General features: G+C 46.5%; 1 protein-coding gene and 1 long non-coding RNA gene across 2 annotated transcripts in view; one reads left to right on the top strand and one right to left on the bottom strand.

Annotated features, from left to right (window-relative positions):
• LOC140430346 (uncharacterized) overlaps positions 1–4,263 on the top strand; it is a 35,762-nt gene extending 31,499 nt beyond the window's left edge. The window contains exon 3 of the long non-coding RNA XR_011949386.1: positions 2,740–4,263. This is a non-coding gene — a long non-coding RNA (uncharacterized lncRNA). The remainder of the gene's footprint in view (positions 1–2,739) is intronic.
• Positions 1–14,699, bottom strand: part of terb1 (telomere repeat binding bouquet formation protein 1) — a 221,014-nt gene that overhangs the window by 129,975 nt on the left and 76,340 nt on the right. The window lies entirely within an intron of this gene.

Below are 14,699 nucleotides of genomic sequence, written 5' to 3'. Positions count from 1 at the left end.
TGATAACTACAAGAATGCAATAACCACACATGACGGTGTGATTTTAAAGGATGCCATTTAGATAGTTCCCAGCCAGGACAGGAACCAGATCATTTGTCAGTTCCATGACAATCATGGACACCTAGGTATTGAACCCACCCTAGCCCACCTCAGACCGCTCTGCTGGTGGCCTGATTTAAAAGCCGATGTTACCCACTACAGAGAGAATTGCTTGATCTGTGCCCAGAACAATCCGGACAGATATGCGAAAAAGGCTCAACTTAGTCATACCCGCCCCGTTAATGGACCCTGGACAAATCTCCAGATAGATTATATAGAACCCCTACCCCCGTGCAGAAATGGTTACAAGTATGTGTTGGTGGTCATAGACACCTTCACAAAATGGGTGAAGCATTTCCATCGAGAACTAATACAGCCAAGACAACGGCTAAAATATTCAACACCACATCTTTACAAGATGAGGCCTCCCCGCAGTATAGAGCCCGATCAAGGCTCCCATTTCACTGGACGTGTAATGAAAAATATCCTCATGATTTTCGGCATTCGACAAAAGTTTCACATAGCATACCACCCCCAGTCAAGTGGTATTGTTGAGAGGGTGAACAGGACATTAAAAGCCACCTTCAGGAAAATGGTTCAGCAGAATAACAGCACCTGGGATTCAGTTCTCCTATTGGCTTTAATGTTTATGAGGAACACGATATCCACGTCCACAGGATACACCCCCCACACTCTCATGACCGGACGCCCCATGAAAGGGACAGAGTATTTATGAGGACTGGATTTGGCCAGCCCCGCAGTCACAGCCCTCGCGCATGAAAATGTGGTTCAACAATTGATACAGAACATAAATGGCAGAACATTAGGGCAGCACGGTAGCATAGTGGCTAGCACAATTGCTTCACAGCTCCAGGGTCCCAGGTTCGATTCCTGACTTGGGTCACTGTCTGTGCGGAGTCTGCACGTTCTACCCGTGTGTGCGTGAGTTTCCTCCAGGTGCTCCGGTTTCCTCCCAGTCCAAAGTTGTGCAGGTTAGGTGGATTAGCTATCCTAAATTGCCCTTAGTGTCCAAAATTGCCCTTGGTGTTGGGTGGGGTTACTGGGATGGGGTGCAGGTGTGGGCTTGCGTAGGGTGCTCTTTCAAAGAGCTGGTGCAGACTCGATGGGCCGAATGGCCTCCTTCTGCACTGTAAATTCTATGATAAAGGCGGCCCAACTCGCAGCAGCTGTGAGACTTGGGACCAGGAAGAAACAGAGCAAGGCTTGTTTCGACAAAACAGTACACGCCACTGAGTTTGCATAGGGCAGCAAGTGATGCTTTCCCTATACAACCCCAGTTCATTCCTTTCCCTTAAATTCTCCGGACCGTACTCCATTTCGGACAAAGTCAGCCCCTCGGTATACAAGATTACATATCCCAATGGTAAGTCTACGTGGTTTCACATAAACCAGCTCAAGGCTTATGGCTCGCAGAATAACCACTCACCACATCCTGCTCACAGCAGCAGACGATCACGCCCCGCCCACAGATGACGTTTTCCTACCCTCCCCCACCCAGTCCAGCCCGCCCTCAGACATGACTTCAACTCCACCCCCAGAGGCATGGCTCCGCCTCTCCCTTCCTTCAACCAGGAGCGACAGTGACAGCGATCATGATGACGATAGCGACAGCACACCACGTTATGATTATACCCCTGTACCAGGCCCCACTCCCAGCGATTCCAGCATGATTCCACTGACCCCTTCGAGATTACATATATCAAAGCCCCTGACCCAGACCCACAGCCCGACGATTACGGATTGAAACCTAGTAGCTCCAACCTCGACACACGATTCTGGCACCGAGACAATTCATTCAGGCTCATCCGGAATGATGAGATGGACCCCAATTCGTCCAAGGAGCTTTAGCACGGTTACTACAGTCAAGCATTTGGCAGCCGGGAGAAGATGTGACATAGAGTCCGACTCCCACCAAACAAATCCCTTTCTGACCCTGTTCGCTATTGAGCAGTGAGGTGTCCTGATGATGGAAAAAAAAGGAACCGATGGAGAGATACGGTGTCCTTTCTGATGGGACCTGCACCATGTTTATTGTATGTTTGTTCGTTAGTGTTAATGTTAAGTGTTGTTCGTAAACTCGAAAGTTTTTCACGGCCCCACGTCACCAGTCCTTTGGCGCCCAATGCCTGTTAGAGGAACTAGTTTGTCCCCAGACAACAGTTCAGAGGAACTAGTTTGTCGACAGACACTACTCATAGCTACTCTCCTGATTCGATCACGAGAGGCAGGTCCCCACGACGACCACATTCTTACCCGTCCTTGCCGGTTGCTCAGGCAGTGGAGAAACGGCACTGGTCCCCGCCCTGCCTGAGGACCCCCCTCTGGTCAGCTACGCTTGGGTAGAGCACAAACGGCATTGATCACCGTAATACTGGGGGATTCCACCCATTTCTTACCCGCCGCAGCCCATGCGCACCCCATTTTGGCACTTTCATTTCAAAATTCTTTTGTTTGGTTTTGGCAACCCTTTGGTTGCTTCTGTATTACATTGCACAGGCTGCGAGACAGCCCGCACTATGTCAGTATTTTTCGCAGATGTTTTGTCCCAAATATTTGGTTTAAAAAAAAAGGGTCACAGATGGTGACCAATTATAAAGGGAAATTGGCAACAACGGGCCGACAAACAGGCATACGAGATCTTAAGCAAGATAATAACAGATATTATGCTTGTGTTCACAGAACTCCGGAACCTCAGGAACCCCAGAGGAAGACAAAGAAGAAGGCAGAAAGACGAAATGATGAAGACGACCTCCATCTTGTTCACCTGGATCTTAGCGGGATCCCTTCAGTTGCACGCGGACGCTACCCCCCTGACCCCTACCACACAAGCCGTGAATGATTCCCATCCCTGCAATACACAGAACCCCGAGATAGCTAGCCCCGCAACAGCTAACAATACCCCTACCTGGTGTGATAAGTTTATCACCTGGTACTCACTATCGTATATAGTAGAAGCCCTCTTAGTACTGGCGATACTTTGCAGTGTCGTGCAGATACTTAGAGTCAGGAAATGGCGAAAGAGAGCCTAAAGCTCTTGCACCCTGGTATACAGGATTAGGTCCCCTATTTTCGGATTTCACCAAACCCCTGAACCCTTTGACATGAATTAAAATGCATCCGTTTTTCTTTATGTATTCGGTTAAATAAAGAAATGTAAACCTCTGTGTCTGACTGCCAGGCCAGAGAAATTTGTGTGCTGCTATTTTGTAAAGTTTAAGATGTTGTAGATTTTTGGAATTGTTTGAGTGAGGATAGTTTATTGAGGATAGTTAGCGGTTCCAGTTTTTTATTTTTCTGTAATGCATGCATTAATGTCATAGCGCCCCGTAGAGTGTTATAATAATGTATGTATTTAAAATAACTTAGGTAAAATTGTGTTTCATAGGATAGGGCAGAGTAGAGCCTGATTATGGGTGCCCCGTTTGGTCAGAGGACGAAGACGACGCAGTAATGTGATCCTTCACGCTTCACGTGGAGGATCACGAGGAGGGTGTGTAGCCATCTGAGATGGCCCCGTCCCGGTTACAAAATGGACACTTGCAAAGAATGCAGGGAAAATTGGACAATACCGAAAAAGCAAGCAGGTGCAAGTTCTGTCTGTTGATTAGAGCTGTAACTCTCAGACAGGACCGGTACTGCAGAACTAACTACATACTAATGAGCCATCCCCGGGAACAAAAGGCAACATTTAGGTAAACAATGCTAAGACAGACATCTCGGCACCAGAGGAGACTAAAACATAGCAGACCAATGGCCACCTAGGACATGCCCAGCAACCAGAGGACCCACCCCTCTATTGGAGGAAAATCGATAAGGACAATTGGGAAACGGCCCAATTAATTGGGGCCAAGTTCAAGGCCCGCCCAAAAGCGCGCGAAGCCCTTTTGGGATATAAAAAGGACTCCCCAAGAGAGGATCTCTCTCTTGGCCTTGGCTCTCAGCGAGGAGAGACCCGCCAAAGCTGCTCCAGACCAAATAAGTTCCAAGTCAACGCACGCTACGAGATAGACGCTCCTAGTTGCTACCCTGTAAACAGCTCAACCCAGCAGCCTCAGAACCGAGCAACGGCCATTGTTCCTCTGACTGAGTGGGCACCCGAAGCTAAGTATAGGCTTTTAGTAAAAGTGATAGTTTAGGTTGTAGAGTTTTATGCATGAGTAGATTTGACTGTGTGTAAATAAATGAGCGTTGCTTTTGAACTTACTAACTGGTGTATCGAGTCTTTGATCAGTATTCAGTTTTGAACCTTGTGGCGGTATCGAAAAATACCTGGCGACTCTTGAGCAAACGTAATTAAACAGAGCCAAATTCAGAGACAACAGCAAGTTAGCAACAACATCAACCCCTAGGGGCTCGAACACTGAGATGTGAAGTGGAAGATTCAGGATCCGACATGGAGACTCAGACATTCGGATTTTCGGATGATGGCCTCCCCAGGTAATGGTCGCTGATGATGCCCTCAGATGATCGACACTGTAACAATACTCGCTTAAAAGGTTCCCCCCCACTGACCCAGTGCCACAACAGCTGGAGGCGCAACCATGGGCAAAGTGGAGAAGATAACCACCTCCTTTCCCTTCAGCAGAGGGACTTACGCACTTTGAGGGGAGGGATGTTATAACCCTGAGATCCACGGGGATGACACGATTGATCTCTCCATGAGTTTGCGGAGTACATGCTCCCCTGCTAATGGCGGAGGCATGGTAATTCCCAGAGATAAAAGCTGGCCCGGGATGGTCCTGCTGGGACTTGGACTGTTGCTTAGTTGCTGTATTTCCTAACTGTGAGTAGGAAATCAACGACTATTGACTCACCTTTTCAGGACTCCTCATTGACTACAACAATCAATAAAGTAAGCAAAAAGGAGAAGTGTTAAGTTGGACTCAACTGCTTTCTGTGGTGGCGAATTCCGCAGGCTCACCAGTTCTCATTTCAGTCCTAAATATCCTTCGACCATGACCCCTGGTTCTGGGCTCCCCCGCTATTTATGAACATCGTTCCTGCATCTACCCTGTCTCATCCTGTTAGAATTTTATAGCTTTCTATGGGAGTCTCCTAATTCTTCTAAACTCAAGCGAATATAATCTAAGCGACTCAATCTCTCCTCATAAATCAATCCTGCCATCCCAGGAATCAATCTGATGAAGCTTGACTGCACTCCCTCTATAACAAGAACATCCTTCCTCAGATAAGGAGACCAAAACAATGTTACTGCTGCACCCACATGCTTACTTTCAGCGACTGGTGTACAAGGAAACCCAGGTCTCGTTGCACATTCCCTCGCTCAATCTATAGCCATTCAGTTAATAATCTGCTTCCAGATTTTTCTACCAAAGTGGATAATCTCACATTTAGCCACATCACTATTTACCAAGTGCCGTGCATTTGCCCAGTTACACAGCTTGTCCAAATCACACTAAACATTTCTGCATCCTCCTCACAGCTCATCCTTCCAGCCAGCTTTGTGTCATTAGCAAATTTGGAGATGTTACATTTACTTCCTTCATCTAAATCATTATATATATTCCCGTACTGGCTGAGGTTATTGATGCAGGTCCATCTTCTCATCCTTGCCCCTTTCTGAGATGTGGTGATCCTCAGGTTTAATCACCACTAGTCTACTCTCCCCCTCAAAGGGGAAAGCAGCCTATGGTTATCTGGGGCAAGGACGACTTTATATATTGTGAATAACTGCTGTTCTAGCATTGATGCCTGTGGTACCCCATGCGCCGCTGCCTGCCACTTGGAAAAAGACCCATTTGTTCACTCTCTGTTTCCTGTTTGCAAACCAGTTTTCTATCCATCTCAATACACTACGCCCAATTCCATGCACTTTAATTTTACACACTAATGTATGTATGGCCAACTGGTCAGCCATTTATTTGTTCCCCATTATAAATTCCCGTTTCAGACTGTGAGGGACCTACGTTTGTCTTCACCAATCTTTTTCTCTTCATATACCTCGCATAATATCCTAATGTCTTACTTATTAATACTGAGAAGCACAAAGTGCTGTCTATTAGACCATAGCACCCCCCTGATTTACTTTATACTCTTTTTAATAAAACCAATAATCGATAAACAAAAATGACAGAGGAGACAGGCCCGGTGAAGCATTGTAAAATAAAAACATTACAAAGATACTTAACTAATTAAATTAAAATATAATTCAGAGGTGATGATGCGCCCTAACCCTCCGTGCTGACCACTGGTCATGGAAGGCCTGAAGCAAGCCAATGGAAACCTCATGCTTCCTCTCCAAGGACACCCTCCACGAATGTAACTGCGCTAGAGGTGCAGACAGTCGCATCGGATGACCCCTCGACCGACCGCTGCCTGGACCTGTTATTGACCAACTTGGCCAGGCCCAGGAGTAGTGTTGTCACCCCCACGCTCCCTGCACCAGGTGATCAAATATAGGAGAATGGAGCTGAAGTGCAACCAAACCTTGAGGAGCAGCCCCTTTAAATAACTAAAAAGGGGCTACCAACATTATTGTAGATCATGGACATGCATGCAGCCTGGGAGCTCGTGAACCACCTTAACCGACAATTACATGGCATTGTTGCATGCATCACCCTCCACTCCAGATCTTCAGTAGGAAAAGGGGAGGACTCCCACGTAGCGAGCCCTCCACCATCAGGCGGTAGAACAGAACACCTGTGTCCCTGACGGTGGAGCAGGTGAAGAAGGTGGAGGGAGTGTAGCAGCAGGCCATACAGGAAACCCATCGACAACAAACAGAAAGGCACAGAGAAAATTTCCGCTCATATTGTGGGTCTGCAGCTCCCAAGGGATATGTCAAGGTGCAGGGCCAATGTGGAATTCCGTCCAAGCAGGGAGTGTCAGTTCAGATGGGAGTCCGCCACAAGCTTGAGCCACCTCGCGCCACTGGGTCCAAGCACCACAGTTTTCAAGCTGTGTATTCCTTTGGCTGCAAGTTGTACATTAACGTACGCATACCTAGCTAGTTTGACTACTTTTATATGTGCTCTTAGATCTTAATCTGGAATGAAGAGCTTGTCGTATGAGGAACGGTTGAGGACTCTGGGTCTATACTCATTGGAGTTTAGAAGGATATGGGGGGATCTTATTGAAACTTACAGGATACTGCGAGGATAGAGTGGACATGGAGAGGATGTTTCCACTTGTAGGAAAAACTAGAAGCAGAGGACACCATCTCAGACTAAAGGGACGATCCTTTAAAACAGAGGTGAGGAGGAATTCCTTCAGCCAGAGGGTGGTGAATCTGTGGAACTCTTTGCCGCAGAAGGCAGTGGCGGCCAAATCACTGAGAGTCTTTAAGACAGAGATAGATAGGTTCTTGATTAATAAGGGGATCAGGGGTTATGGGGAGAAGGCAGGAGAATGGGGATGAGAAAAATATCAGCCATGATTGAATGGCGGAGCAGACTCGATGGGCCGAGTGGCCTAATTCTGCTCCAATGTCTTATGGTCTTAATCAAACAATGCCCATCACTTGTGTCTCTTTGAAATAAATAAGCCAAGATTTTACTGCCCCAACACGGCGCATCTCCTCCCAGCAGGTGCCGTGGACCAGTTACATTGCCGCTATCTTCAGCAAGACCGTAATATCCCACCAGGTTGCAAGGGCAGTGAAATCCTGGCCATAATCAGTCAAACATTAAGATTCCCCCTTATTTTTTTGATCAAACACGGTATCACTTAAATAGTTACAATTCAATCGAATGAAAAAATAGTTTTCCGTTTCTCCAACAGCTCACCAGGACACCCTCCAAAATTTCTTGAAGCAAGTAAAGCAGTCTGATAATTGGTGATTTGTGTCTACCCATTTTATTTCAGAGCTCTTTTTTTCTCTGCAACATTTCCTTTAAACTAACAAGATCAATCCTCAACCTTTTCTCAGTGATACTCTTTGTTGAATGAACATTATCACAAATAGAGCAGTTATCAACACAGCATTTAATGGGCCAACTTTTCTCAGTGCGCCCCTGTACATATAGGATTTTCTTCAGAATTCTAGGCGCGTACAATGCCAGGCGAGTACAATCCCAACTGTGTCGGGTCCACTAGCAACAGCGTTTCTGCAGCTATAGTACTTTTAATTTTCTTGGCTTCCCAAGCCAAGGGATAACATTTTCCATTTTCACCCACCAAGAATACAATAACTCCAATTGTACTTGAATACCTATTTGGAAGATTGGCATGGAAAGCATCACCAAGAAGGACTAACTTCATATTCCTTGACCACCCAAGGCTGGAAAATTGGGAGTGCATTTCTCTGAATCTAATTTCTTTAATGTTTTATTTGTCCTCAGAACCTCTTCAACTGCAACATGCTGAATCATTAGTACTAAGTTCCAAAACATCATAACTGGTATCAGGTCTGGTCTGAGTGCACAGCTAGTTTCACTCTCAAATCAGGCTTCTTTACCCTCTATTTCTTCTTTGGATGCAGGATAATCTTTCTGTGCAAGCCTGGTCCAATTTTACAGAATACAGAATATTTCACAGGTATATTTGATTTGATTTATTATTGTCACATGTATTAGTATGCAGTGAAAAGTATTGTTTCTTGCATGCTGTACGAACAATGCATCCCGTACATAGGGAAAGAAGGAGAGACTGCAGAAGATAATGTTACAGTTATAGCAAGGTGTAGAGAAAAGATCAACTTAATACGGGGTAGGTCCATTCAAAAGTCTGATGGCAGCAGGGAAGAAGCTGTTCTTGAGTCGGTTGGTATGTGACCTCACATTTTGTTATCTTTTTCCTGACGGAAGAAGGTGGAAGAGAGTATGTCCGGGGTGCGTGGGTTCCTTAATTATGCTGGCTGCCTTTCTGAGGCAGCGGGAATTATAGATAGAGTCAATGTATGGGAGGCTGGTTTGCGTGATGGACTGGGCTACATTCACGACCTTTTGTAGTTTCCTGCGGTCTTGGGCAGAGCAGGCTCCATACCAAGCTGTGATACTACCAGAAAAAATGCTTTCTATGGTGCATCTGTAGAAGTTGGTGAGGGTCGTAGCTGACATGCCAAATTTCCTTAGTCTTCTCAGAAAGTAGAGTCGTTGGTGGGCTTTCTTAACTATAGTGTCAGCATGGGGGCACCAGGACAAGCTGTTGGTGAACTGTACACCTAAAACTTGAAGCTTTCGACCCTTTCTACTTCGTTCCCATTGATGTAGACAGGGGCATGTTTCCACTACGCTTCCTGAAGCTGAAGTCGATGACAATCTCCTTCGTTTCGTTGACATTGAGGGAGAGATTATTGTCGTCGCACCAGTTCACCAGATTCTCTATCCCATTCCTATACTCTGTCTCGTCATTGTTTGCAATCCAACCCACTACGGTGGTGTCATCAGCAAATTTGAAAATCGAGTTGGAGGGGAATTTGGCCACACAGTCATAGGTGTATAAGGAGTATAGTAGGGGGCTGAGGACACAGCCTTGTGGGGCACCGGTATTGAGGATGATCGTGGAGGAGGTGTTGTTGCCTATCTTTACTGATTGTGGCCTGTGGGTTAGAAAGTTCAGGATCCAGTCGCAGTGGGAGGAGCCGAGACCAAGGCCACGGAGTTTGGCGATGAGTTTCGTAGGAATGATGGTGTTGAAGGCTGAGCTGTAGTCGATAAATAGGAGTCTGACATAGGTGTCTTTGTTATCTAGGTGTTCCAGGGTAGAGTGCAGGGCCATGGAGATGGCGTCTGCTGTGGACCTGTTGCAGCGGTAGACGAACTGTAGTGGATCAAGGCAATCCGGGAGGCTGGAGTTGATTCGTGCCATGACTAACCTTTCAAAGCACTTTATGATGATGGATGTCAGAGCCACTGGATGATAGTCATTAAGGCACGCTGCTTGACTTTTTTTGGTACAGGGATGATGGTCGTCTTCTTGAAACAGATAGGGACCTCAGATTGTTGTAAAGAGAGGTTGAAGATGTCTGCGAATACCCCCGCCAGCTAATCCGCGCAAGACCTGATTGCTCGTCCGGGTACCCCATCCGGGCCAGTGGATTTCCGTGGGTGGACCTTCGAGAAGGCTGTTCTGACGTCTGCAGTGGTGATCTCAGATACAAGTTCATCCGCGGCTTCTGGGGTGGAGGGCTCGCTGTCGCTGACCTCTTCCTCAAGGCGAGCATAGAATGCATTGAGCTCATCAGGGAGGGGTGCGTTGGAGCCGACAATTTTACATGCCTTCATCTTGTAGCCCGTTATGTCTTGCAGACCTTGCCATAGACGGCGGGGATCCGTGTGGCTAGCCTTAGACTCGAGCTTGGTCTGGTACTGCCTTTTGGCATCTTTGATGGATTTCTTTAGATCATATCTGGCTTTCTTGTGTAAGTCAGGGTCGCCTGACTTGAACGCCTCAGACCTAGACTTCAGCGAGCAGTGGATATCCCTGTTCATCCAGGGTTTCGGGTTGGGAAACACGCAAATTTGCTTCTTTGGCACAGTCTTCTACACACTTACTAATGAAGTCGGTTACTGTAGTGGCGTACTGGTTCAGGCTGGTCGCAGAGTTTTTAAATACTGACCAGTCCACTGACTCTAAGCAGTCCCGTAGGAGACAATCCGATTCCTCAGACCAACAATGCATGACTTTCTTTGACGGATTCTCCCACTTTTGCTTCTAAGTCGGGAAAAGGAGCACAGTCTTGTGGTCAGATTTGCAAAAGTGTGGGTTGGCGATAGAGCGGTAGGCATGTTTGATATTTGTGTAGCAGTGGTCCAGGATGTTTGGGGCTCTGGTGGAACAGGTGACGTGTTGGTGGTAACTTGGTAGTACGCTCTTGAGCTTGGCCTGATTGAAGTCCCCATCTACTATAATTGTTGATTCAATGTTATTCCCGGCCTTTTCCACACAATATCTAAGAAAATCAACGTGCACCACAAGTTTCTCTTTGTGATACCAGTTGAACATTTCTGGGTCTGCTTCCAGCTGAATACAACGTACTCTCAGCAAGACAGACATAACTGAGAAGCACCCTACTCTCATTTTTTGAAACTTCCAGTTTCCCTTATACATCACTCGCTTCTTCAGGTAGTTTGACTAAAACAGCTAAGAAAATGTTATGGGTTACTTTTTTTCCAAGTCCAACATCTTGATCACCAAGTCTCTCTGTGAGCCCCTAGTCTCACTTTAGTTATCTATGTCCCATTTGCGGGTACTTTTTCCATACATATTCAACTGTGTGATAAGGCTGGTTGTCCCCTATCTAGCACTCCAGAGTGGACACAAAATTCTTTCCAATTACTTTTCTTTTGCCTTTGTCAGTTTCTCTTTTAATTTGCTTATGGCCACCAAAACCTCCTGACCATAAGGTCTTCTACTTCGAGTGTTGTTCCCTAATTGTTCCATAGTCCTTGTTCTACAGCCTCTACCAGCTCTCCTATTCCCATATAAACTCTCCTCCCCCGATCAGAGGTTCTGTTGCCAATTCATGATCATTTCCTAGGGTCAAAGTCACTTCCAGATTCACTATGAATGAAATGAAATGAAAATCACTTATTGTCACAAGTAGGTTTCAATGAAGTTACTGTGAAAAGCCCCTAGTCGCCACATTCCGGCGCCTGTTCGGGCAGGCTGTTACGGGAATTGAACCGTGCTGCTGGCCTGCCTTGGTCTGCTTTCAAAGCCAGCGATTTAGCCCTGTGCTAAACAGCCCCAACGGGAACTCACATTGCATTTCCTAGCTTTCCACAGTTGTACCTCATTTTGCCAGTCTATAGAGTTTACCTCTTCTCCATAATCTTGAACATTTAACCAATGCTTGAATTTGTCGGGTACTTTCCCTCCTTTCACTGGACCGCTCTAATACAGTGTTTTTCAAACTTTTTCTCCTGGGACCCACTTTTACCAACCGGTCGACCATCTCAACCGACACCTGCCGACCTTTGCGACACACCATTATTGCTTACCTTTCATGCGACAGATGAACCTGCTTGGTCCTCACGATCTCAGTTGCTTTGTCATTCAATGTTACATTTCTGCTAAGGACTTCAGCTTACGGTTTAAGTTTTCGCTGCATCCGTTTGTGTCCTCGAACCCACCGTGCATAGTCTTCAAATGCTTTTTATGTTTTGAGGGTTTTAAATTTTCATTTCCCAATACTTCCCTGCATGTAACACGCATGGGCTTTGCATCGACACAATTAAAGCCATATCTCAAGAAATTATTTCTATACAGCTTTGTTCCCGATTTCAGTTTCTTCTTGATGGGTAGTTCACCAGAGGCCCTGGATCTCTGTATAAAGCTCACACCAGCACTGCTTTGTCCTGCCATGGACTCGCCTAATAAGCTCTCTCCAGCAGATTCAGTTGTGAGAACCTGGTCTGTTTGTGTCTCTGGCCCTATCTTCCTTATTACAAAATAATTCATCTTCAGTTCTTCACACAGTCCTGTTGCTTGCTTGCTGGCAGCTACAAAATAGAGGAATCTGTCCTCTGTAATTTCCCACCCAAAACATGGACATACAGGACGCGTGACATCAGTGTACATGTTGGGTGCATGGCCTTCTCCCTGCCTCTCTTCTGGCAGGAAGATTCTGTTGTTTGTATAGTAACGGCCAGTCACGGCTGGCATTCTCAACTTAAAAGCCGGTCACGGCCGGCATTTGTTTTTTTAAAACTTTGAAACTTCTCCAATACCTCACTTTTCCAAGTTTATGACTTCTTACTGCTGAAAATTAAAGCAAGTTCAGTAGAATACGCACATCCTTAAATTTACACACAAACTATTCCCATTTCTTTACAAACTTAACAAATACAGAGAAAAGTATAATCTTCTTTTACTTTACAAACTATGACTTTAGATGAGATGAAGTAACTTGTCAAACACATGTCACAATATTTCTTACTGGTTCCACTGCATCGCACTACGCAAAAATCCAAGTCATTTCACCAGAAGCACATATTTCCTGGTTTCCAGAGAGTGGTGGCACAAAGTGATGACGGTGTAGGTTTCTTCCAGTGTTGACATGTGTCAGCCGCATTGACTGGCCTCATTTGATCGCTGACAAACCTGGCCTGGCTTCCCTCTCACTGTCCTGTAGCTGTTCCTGTTGTCAGATGCATCCAGCCCAGTCACAAACTGCTGACCACTACCCGACCCATACTTCACGTCGAGGGAGTGCAGTTGGAAGTTGTGCCAGCGGTTGAGCAGCTTGACCACAGAACCGCGGGCCACATACCACCACCTCCCCCTCCCCTGGTGACTAGTACACAACCCAGCCTCGCGCCACGTTGCCCCCTCGAATGCCACAACCAATCGGGGACTGCCCACAGTCAGCATTTTTAAAATGCTAGTCGAGGCCGATGGGCACATCTTCCCGCGATTGGGAACACCGCGACCAAACGCTCCCCAACCCTCCTGACACCCATCCACGGGTCGCGACCCTGAGTTTGAAAAACCCTGCTCTAGCATGTATGTTACCCAACGACTGACTTTTGAGTTGTCCTTTGTAAAAATAGCCCTATCCTGGACATCAGTATCACTTTGTCTATTGTCAGCTAGCCCCGTATCTACAGGATTCTGCTCCTCATTAAACTGTCAGACAGATGAAGTGCAGGGTAACTCATCGCCACAAGTCCTGAAAGACCTGCTGTTAGGTGAATTGGACATTCTGAATTCTCCCTCATTGTACCCGAACAGGATCTGGAAGGTGGCGACTAGAGGCTTTTCACAGTAACTTCATTGTAGTGATAATGTAAGCCTACTTGTGACAATAAAGATTATTATAAAGATTAATATTATTAATTGCTCAGATTCTGCAAGTTTATAATTAATCCCGATTAACTAAGATGAATAGACCCTAATAGTCTATCATGTTGTGCAATTACTGACTTCCCTCATACCTTATTACTTTACCTGGTCCTTTCTACTCAGAGAAACAGAGTGGGCATTGGTGAGATCACTATCCATAGCTCGGCGGGGAAGGAAATCTGTCACGTTAAAATGTTCACCATTAAAACATTTCACACCTGAATGAAGCCTCAGTCATGTTAACCTTCACAGCGGGCCTACCCGCAGCCCCCACCACCCCCCTCGGCACAGTGGTCCAAGATCAAAAGCCCCTGATGCAGACTCCATCAGGAGGATGGCTCTGGGAGTGCTGTCAGCAGAAAGACAGGAGTCAGACTTTATCAGATCCTGAGGAGCACCAGAGCTTTCCTCACAGCGAGTGATCATCACCCTCTTGCCTTGTATAGTGGCCTGCTGGCAGTGTCAACACAGGCTCATCACCCTAGTGTGATGTTTCATAGACTCTTGGCGGGGAGAGCAGGGTGGTCAGGGAAAGTGCGTTGTGATGGGGGTGAGGGAGTGTTCAGCTGAGGACACAGTCTCTTCCTAGGCAAATCTGGAGGCAATAAGGGCCTGCCTGGTCCTCCTTGCATGTCAGACCCTCGCCGCAACCTGACCTCCATCCTCCGGCTCCTCCTCAGGCTCATCCTCCAGCCACTCCAGGTTCGCCTCCTCCTCAGATGATAATGATGTCCCTCCGCATCAACCAGCATGTCGCCTGCTGCTGTGCCATATTGTGGAGGGCACCACAGAGCGGGAGACCCCCTGGCAGTTATAAAACAGGGCATGTCAGATGATCTGGTGGATGGGTGTTCATAATGTGAAATGCATAATGTTGGATTGAATGTTGTGTT

This window comes from Scyliorhinus torazame, chromosome 10 (assembly GCF_047496885.1).
Source record: "Scyliorhinus torazame isolate Kashiwa2021f chromosome 10, sScyTor2.1, whole genome shotgun sequence".
Taxonomy (NCBI): Eukaryota; Metazoa; Chordata; class Chondrichthyes; order Carcharhiniformes; family Scyliorhinidae; genus Scyliorhinus; species Scyliorhinus torazame.
Note: the sequence above shows the minus strand (reverse complement) of the source record. Positions and strands in the feature narration are given on the sequence as shown.